The sequence below is a fragment of the Bemisia tabaci genome, chromosome 1 (assembly GCF_918797505.1).
Source record: "Bemisia tabaci chromosome 1, PGI_BMITA_v3".
NCBI lineage: Eukaryota > Metazoa > Arthropoda > Insecta > Hemiptera > Aleyrodidae > Bemisia > Bemisia tabaci.
This window is the reverse complement of record NC_092793.1, coordinates 13,520,403-13,529,329: the sequence shown is the minus strand read 5'-3', so window position 1 is coordinate 13,529,329 and position 8,927 is coordinate 13,520,403. Positions and strand designations below refer to the sequence as shown.

General features: G+C 39.5%; 1 protein-coding gene across 3 annotated transcripts in view; it reads left to right on the top strand.

Moving 5' to 3' along the window:
- The first annotated feature begins 2,679 nt into the window (after positions 1-2,679).
- The window catches only part of LOC109039033 (zwei Ig domain protein zig-8), a 700,227-nt gene continuing 693,979 nt past the window's right edge, over positions 2,680-8,927 (top strand). Inside the window, exon 1 of one of the 3 annotated variants that reach the window (XM_019054363.2) lies at positions 2,680-2,917. The gene's annotated coding sequence lies outside the window, so the exon portion shown is untranslated. The remainder of the gene's footprint in view (positions 2,918-8,927) is intronic. The other 2 variants (XM_019054378.2, XM_072296408.1) reach the window with 2 other exon arrangements.

Sequence of the window (8,927 nt, the reverse complement as noted above, 5' to 3'; positions counted from 1 at the left end):
CACTGGCTGACAGTCAGCCATGACATAAAAAACACAGTACTTACGCTATGCTTTCAGCAAAATGCGGAGAGAATACCATATGTTGGTGTTCAAGATGAACTAAAAACGACCCATCTAAGAACTGATTTAAGTGAGGCTTCCTAAGATTCCTCGTTAGCATTCATTTTCGCACACAGTCTCCCTCATTGTCAGGAGAGACTGATAAAGAGTGGATTGAAAATAGAAAACTGTAGATTAGAAACCTGTGGAAAGAAAGTTCCCGCTCCTCATTGTTCTTGTTGAGTCTTGCTTTCTCGTTGGTGCGATGCGAGCAACCGAAAGCAGAAAAAAAAACCATTTTTCAAAGTACGTAACTCATTTATCACAAATAAGTATCACAAACTGAAACAAAACTATTTTGAAATTGAAGTCACTAATTTGACTACAATTTTCGACGAGGAACTGCTATTTCTGGCTCATTTAGTCCTATGTTATTTATTGAACTCATAACCACTTGAGTAGGAAAGTGGAATTAAAATATGGAATTTCAAAGCTCGACTACTTAATTTCTAATTTTATTAAACTTCAACTTTTTGCAACTAAAATCACCAACGCTTGGCATAAGCGTCGAGCTATCTGTTAGGCAGCGTAAGAGCAAGAAATATGAAACGTCACAAAACTTGAGGAGAGATCTCTCTCTGAAGAAGATGATGTCTACTATTTCTGAGCTGATCTATTTAATTTGTGGTATTTACCAAAAAAAAAGAAAAAAAAATTAACGAATTGCAATTAAAAGAGATCTGGAGAACAATGGAATTCGAAGTCCTTATGGCCTAGTCGAAATATCATCACAGATTCTCCTAAAATTTCTTATAACACTGTACATGGACTCTAGATCCAATGTGTTTTTTTTACCAGTGTGTGCTACTTGGGTCATTACCGCAATATTGCGCTATGATACTGACACAGTGGACCACTAGACAAGGCACGAATTAAAACATTCTGATACATGAAAATTACTGAAACCAACTCCTGACGAAGATATTAACCTTTTTATTTCACATTGGCTACGCGGATTTTGAACTGCCCGCTGACAAGAAACTCAAAGCTCTACGTGAGTCAAATTGCGCACTACAACAGTTTCAGCAAGCCTATATCAATCGAGCGCTGTTCATTTCCCACCATGTGTTGTTCAAATTATAAGCAATGTGCTATAGCTTGTGTGTTGCGGTGTCGCCTGATCTTTCTCAGCGGTCGGAGATTTTGGTGCGTGTACTTGGTCGGAAAACGGGAAAGGGTTGCCGGGCTACCCTCTCTGGCACATGAAAATCTGGAGCGTCTGTTTCGGACGAAATATTTGGACCGCTCTCGTTGACCGCGTTAAACAGAAAGGTACCAAGCCACATCAGCCATTGTCTTTCATTGAATATTCCTGATGATTCTACAATGTTCTAAGAAACGAATTCTGGCAAAATCACCCATTAAATTCTTCTCCAAGGGATTAATTGGACTATACATTTTGCAATTAGGACCTATATATTCCGGCCCGGTTTAAAAACAACGCATGTGCCATAAGTTTCCTTACGCTCATAAGGGTTTTTTTTTTCAGATGAGTCAGAATTTATAGCTCCAAATTGCAAAATTCAGTCCAATTAGCAACAGAGATTCTGAAAGACGGCAATCGAAAAAAGTGTCCTTTTCGCATCCAGTGCCTCAATTGCGACGTAACTAAAAATGTATAGATTCATCCTTCGCGATTGAAGTACTAAATTCGTACAAAAATATGAACTTTATATGGTAATTTTTGTATTAAATTTACAATTTCTAGGGTGCAAATTAGAAACTGTTCATAAGTGATCCGGTTTTCCTTCCAAGACAAAAGAAGTTGCACAATCCTAGCAATATATCAAAGCTATTGGTTCCTTTTTGCAACATTCAATCCAACTCTCAGCGAAAATCGAGGGAAATGCTCGTTCATGAATGAATGCCCGAATGATCCCAAGGCGTTTTTCCACGGCACGACGGTCGCGTCGGGCCGCGGGCGTCGGAAAATCAGGACAGGATCGGAAATTTTCAATTTTTAGGGTGTAGATTAGAACCTGTTCATAAACGATCAGGTTTTCCTTCCGCAAGATAAAAGAAGTTGCACGATCTTAGCAACATATCAACGCTATTGGTTCCTTTTTGCAACATTCAATCCAACTCCAGCGAAAATCGGGGAAATGCTACGTTCATGAATGAATGCCCGAATGATCACAGGCGTTTTTCCACGGCACGACGGTCGCGTCGGCCGCGGGCGTCGGAAAATCAGGACAGGATCGGAAATTTTCAATTTTTAGGGTGTAGCTTAGAACCTGTTCATAAACGATCAGGTTTTCCTTCCGCAAGATAAAAGAAGTTGCACGATCTTAGCAACATATCAACGCTATTGGTTCCTTTTTGCAACATTCAATCCAACTCCAGCGAAAATCGGGGAAATGCTCGTTCATGAATGAATGCCCGAATGATCACACGGCGTTTTTCCACGGCACGACAATCGGGTCGGGTCGGGTCGGGGCGTCGAAAAATCAGGACAGGATCGGGTGCGAAACCGCGGGAAATCAAGGGGTTGCGGGTGAGGGCGGGGGGGGGGGGGGGGGGTTGGTGGCGGGACGCGGGTGCGCCGAGCCGGCGGAGACCCGCCCGTCCCTTTCGGCGCTGGGCAGTGCTCTCTCAGCTCCCGCCGTGCGTCCACGCTGCGCCGCGCCGCGAGTCCGCCGTCACGTCACGTTCGATTTCCCGGGGTGCGACGCCCGCGAACCAGTGAGCCGCCCAGCGAAAGTGATAGTTTATTTTCCGTCAATCGGTCGTGATGGTGAGTAATCAGTGATGCTCTAGTGAGCGTGAAGTGTGAATCACCCGTGCGGCACGTTTGGATAACCCAGGAGTTCCTCGCAAGGTAAATTCCCGACGGGTGCATCTTTGCCTCTGTCAATTTGGCAAGTCCTTCTTTATATAAATGGGGTTGAAGTTCCAAGAAAATTCCAGAAAATTCAAAAGATCCGGAACATGTCGAGAATTTCAAAAGTTCCGGGAAAAAATCAGGGAAATTGCAAAAGTTCCGGAATTCGGAACTAGTTCCGGGAAATGGAGACACTGGAATTTTCACTCTTCATATTTGGACGGACGCTGTATACCGAAACACGCAGAATACGGTTGATGAAGAATAATTTATTAGCTTGGATGCACTTCGGGCTCAGCCCATCTTCAGCAAGCAATTACAATAACAAAACACAGCTAAACAAGTTAATTAGATTGACGAATTGTCACAGTGCATGATGAAGAGGAAACGTCCTTCTTTATCTGGAGTCTTTGACTGGACCGCCTTAAGCAGTAAGGAACCAAACCAAGCCAATCTCCAATTGAAAAATTTAATCGGGCAATTTAAATTTTATATGGAGACGGTTGTACGGATTTTTGTGCGCATTTTAGTGAATTTTCTGCATAGTACGTAGCGAATTCCTTTACATTTTCAAATGAAACCGCACAAACGTTCTCCTGTAAAAAATTTAACTCATGCAGTCAATCTGACAGTAGTGTGGTTTGGTTCCTTCCTGCTAAACGCGGTGCATCGTTATAGTATACCTGTGTATCCTGATCTTGAAACGTTTTGATTCAGTTTCTACCCGGTGATGGCCATTTTGGAACTAACTAGTTCCATCCTCAGGTCCTTCTACTTGGTCCACTGATCGCGAACACGTCAAAACAATGAAATAATAAAAAATTCACCCAAAAATTGGTACAAACGCACTTAAAACTTCATTAATTTCGTACGACCGATGGAGTCGGAGGTTGGTTATATTAGCTCTCATCGGCCCTTTCAAAACGCTCTGTTTGGATATTCAGTATAGCTTTTTAAATACAAAAATAAAAATTGAAGCTGAATCTCATTCTTTAAAAAAATTTAGGGTACGTTGGTGATGCAGTTCATGCATGCATAAAATAGCTGTTATAATAATATTCATGTGTGAGATTATTGTCCACGGCGGTAAGTAAATCAATGAATGCGTGGCCAGCTATTTGGAACGGGGTTTATTTTAAATTACCTTATTCGTTAATTGCGGTCGAAAACAATTTTGTGTTAACTTTCAAATATCCGTAGGAGATATATGCGAAAACTTTGGATAGTTTTGCGTCAACACCGCACGTTATTCGATACGTCATAAAATGAGAGGCATGAACTATTCGAAAGTCTTTAGAATGTTTGAGATAAATTACTATTTCAACGCGTACCGAGTTTCTACCTGAACATTTTCTACGTATTTCGGGAGTTATTTTTTCTCTAATTTTATCAACACACCCCCCCCCCCCCCCCCACCCAAACAGAACCTATCTTGCCGCCGCTAATCTCCCGATTTCTCCTATTCATTTGAAGGTACACTTTGTGGCGTTTAGTGCAGAAGGGGCATTTCTTGTTTGCGGTGCATCAACATTTTCACGAAGTTGGCAACACCGCATACTTAGGGAGAAAATAATATTTTTTTTAAAATTTTTAAATATACACTAAAATTACATGAAGAAGGAAGGAGGTAATGGAGCTCCAATTTTGTAATTTTCCAAAGTTGACAGTCCGTGTCTTGAATTGAAAATTTTGCTTAAAAATTTAACTCAATTTACTTACTTTCTACTGATTCGACCGTGCACCTGTTTTGGTGTCAAGTCTGGGTTTTCTCTTGCGAACACTCTTCTCTTGTCCTCAACACAGTAAGGAGGTTTGGTACCTTAAAACAGTCGTTTTCTTTGTAAATGTTGATGAATTTTACTCCATTCAGTAGAACGCCTCGTCCTGAGAATAATACATTTTAGCGGCTCTGGTGCTTGCACTAGAGCTGCTATTCCGGACGGTCCCAGCTGGGGAGTATCATTGGACCATGTTACATTGGAGAGACCGCGCGTTGGTTAATGGGAATCGGCGCCATTTTCGGCTATGTTCCTTGTCATACTTTATTTTATTGCATATTGTTTTATTGTTAGCCAATGCTATGTTGTGTAGTGTATTTTTGGAATCATGGTGATACAGTCAATAATTCAAAACTTGTCTGTGCTTTAATCTCGTGATGGAAAAAATGTACTTTACGTTCAAAATTTGAAAATTTGAATTTTAAAGTTTTCGCGGTTAAGGAAGCTCCAACCACTGGGTTGGAGCCTCCTAGTCATATTACTCGAACTCAGCTGATAGCAAACAAAGGTTACCAAGGAAACCGTAAACGTCTAATGCCGTCTGCCCACGTAGCAAATGGGAGGCGAAAATGGAAGTCATCAGTGCATCGTTGAGTGTTGACGCCCGATCCCATTTTCAGACATGTTCACACGTTTTGCTTGCAAAGAAAAAAGGCGGCAAATCAATTTTTATTATTGGACCAATGAGTGTTCTCCAATTTGAGTTTGTAAACATCGTGGTTTCTAGGTTAGGTTTTGGGCTGTGTGATAAATGATATTATGCCGTCTTTGATTTTGTTAAAATGACTCGATATATGTTATTTGATAAACGATTGGAGTTTTGATAAAGTAAGTTGATTTGAATTAAAAATTGTGTCCTTAAAAAATGGATGATGAGGTGATTTGGTTAACATGGGCATTTGTGGTACTTGCGGCGTATTGGGAGTTTGTATGGAAACGACGTGGCAGTAGTCCACACTTTTTACAAGAAACTATTTTGTACAAAGTTCTGTACAAATTTTACACTATTTATACAGTAATATAATACAAAAAAACTTTGTACTTTATCACAACTCACATAGCTTCAAAACAAGATAGAAAATGATGGATGCTCAGCCCCGACACATCGATGATCGCGGAATTTGCGCGGCCCGCGCAATTTTCACGTTCAACACTCACCGATGCACTGATGACTTCCATTTTCGCCTCCCATTTGCTACGTGGGCAGACGGCACAACCGTGGCCATCGGGGCGATTATTGAAATGACATCGACTCTATGTCGCCGCTTACGACAAGACATATAGCCCTATCTTAACCGTGTAATATATTGCAATTCGATATTCAAAACCATTACCTACAATTTCAGATATAAAAATGCAAATTTTTTGCAGCCTCGCTAAACGACTTATCAACCATGCATTCCAAAGTTTCTTATCACAGGGCTGTGAAAATATACAATCTAATAAATACAAAATAACCAAATATCTAAAAAGACAAAATTTCAGTTACAGTCAGTTTCAGTCTTATTGTTGCACAAACTAGTTATTTGACAAAAAAAGAAGATGATCACTCAATTGAAAGAAATTGGCGCCCAATCACAACGACAAGTTAAAAAAAATACTGTGGGAGAAATTTTTTAGGATGCGGACCTCCAAAGAGCCTTCAAAATTAAAAGTATACAACAAGTGATAGTGCCATGCATTCTGCATATCAAGGGCCAATACACATTTATACACCGGCTACGTAAATCTGCTAAGTTACAAAACATGAATCGACAGTTGTCGGATTGTACATCAGTGACAAAATGTGTCTAGGCCCTCATTCTTGACTACAACTACTGTCGCCAGAGCCGCTCTCCGACGCGAATGCGTTGGAGCTTCCTGCTTGTTTTTATTACATTGGGTTGTTTCATTCAGACTGAGAAAAGTCTGATTTACAAAGAGATCGCAACATAGAGTGAGTAACAGAAAGTTCTTCAAATGGAACTGAAGAAACCTGTGAAAAACTATCTTTTGCCGCACGACAGGTTGCCGCAGAGTAAAATAATTCCCTTAGTTGCTGTAATAAGAGGAAAATAATAAGTTAACAAAGTTTACGTCTCGCCCTACTAATCGCGCGACCTATCAGATCGCGGAAAATTCACTGGTCTCCAGCAATGCACCGCGTGAATAATCCATTTAGTGGATTGATCGATCCCTTCTTCATGTAAAACTGACAGACGGGAACCCTCTTTAAATCTATGTTACCTTAATCTCGGCAAGTAATTATCAAACGTTTACTAAGAGTAAAATCAATTGTTTGTCTCTAATTAATGTATATTTGGCTGAGTTTGAAAAAAACGTATCATTTTCAGTTTATTTTTATTTATTTATTTATTGTTTTACTTCTTTCAATTCTCTCTAAATTGAAATCCGACCACAGTATTTCTTTCAGTGTTTACTGTTGCATCAGAAGATATAGAGGAATGGGTCGTGTATAAACTAAACTGAAATAAACTAGAGTAAAATCATGGACTCGTACAGCGAAGAGAAACCGTCATTACCAGGGTCTTTGTTGCCTTAGGCTATCCACAATTTGACGCCCGAGAATTCGGGTTACTTTAAACCGAATCTCTGTCACATTAATTATAAAATTTAGTGACTTGAACTGAAACATTTAACAGGCAGTGGGTCAGTTGCGCTAGTCACAGAATCGTGGTTTGATACTTTATTCTTGTAGATTTGCTAAAACTAACAAGATCTGTCGAAACAGCCACTCTCTACGTTTACCGTTAACTGAGGGTATCGCGCTTTGGAAAACTCGGTTGTTGACGGTAGAAATACCCTTGGTGTCTTCAAAATTGGTTTCGTCGATCAGTAGTACACACATGCACAGTGGAGAATTTCATGAGCTGCCCTGCTCCGCAGCGCGTATGGCGTACGGCCTTTCATTATTACACCTCATCTAGCGTTGAGAGTTTACAAATTATCTCACACGACCAGTGTGTATAATTTTAAAAGTAGAAAATTCAAATAAAAAACTAAAAAAAAAACAAGCAGTGAACTCCAACACAATGTGTTGATAAGGCGCGTCATTAACTCGCACATATCAACCCCTTTAGTTTTCATTTACAGAGATTTCAAAATAGGCAAACAGCATAAAAAGAGAATTCACGATCCAACACTGCGAGGTCAAAGACGCACCTTGACGAGACCGTGTATTGTGAAAGTAGAAAGCTATTCGATCGAATTTAAGTTTTTTGATCTGCCTCAAGCAAAATCTTATCAGATTCTTGAAGAAAAGTGCTACGGAATAATTTAAGCGAAGAAAGGAAAAATTCTGTCGAACTCCTAGAAGATAAAGTCGATTTAAAGGTATTTTGGGGCTAAAATACCCAAATCACCGGTAGTAAAAATCCCGTTATATTATTGAAAAGAAATTGACTCGATATAAATGCAATTGCATTAAATACGTCTTGATTTTGTTATTTTAAACGTCTTTCCATGCAAAGAAGTTCAACCATGTCGTTGCTTTATTCATTCATGAATTGAAAGTAAGCAGTCTACATCCCGAAAATCTACTGATTTGCCGTAAAAAATTGCAGAAACTTGATATACCAGGTCGATGCACCCACTCGTTGAATTTACCAACCAATTTTGTGAGTGCAAATGTGTAAGAATCAATATGCTATAGTCATTTTGGGTGCATTTATTTTTCATGAAACAATAATAATTTCAATCCCGAAAAAACCATCAATTTTCCGTATAAAATCGAAAAAAATCAAAATATGTCAACTCCCCGACGTGAAAATTAGATTCTACGTATGTAAAATGTAAATACTTATGTATCGATATGCTGAACAGAACTATGTGTGGACAGTCAGAAGCCCGCGGCAACATTAATTCAACAGAAAAACTGTAAAAATTAGATAGGATTTTAGCCGCTTTGCCCGCCTCTCCTCGCTACTTACAACAAACCGTTCTTATACTCATCTCAAAATTTTTCTCAGAGCTTTGGGTTATTATCAGCTTCCATTTAAACTCCGGTTCGATGGCCGAATCGGCTGCCAAAAAAGCAAGCCACTGTTGAGGGGTTCTATGAGAAATTCGTGATATTATCGGCTCTCAGGAAATCACCCCATGGCTAAAATTGGTGGTATAAATGTTTAAGTGCTTAAAATAATCGTATTCAAGAAACTAAGGAATTAAACTATGGAGTCAATTTCTTTTTAATAATATAACGAATTTACTACCGGTGATTTAGCTATTAT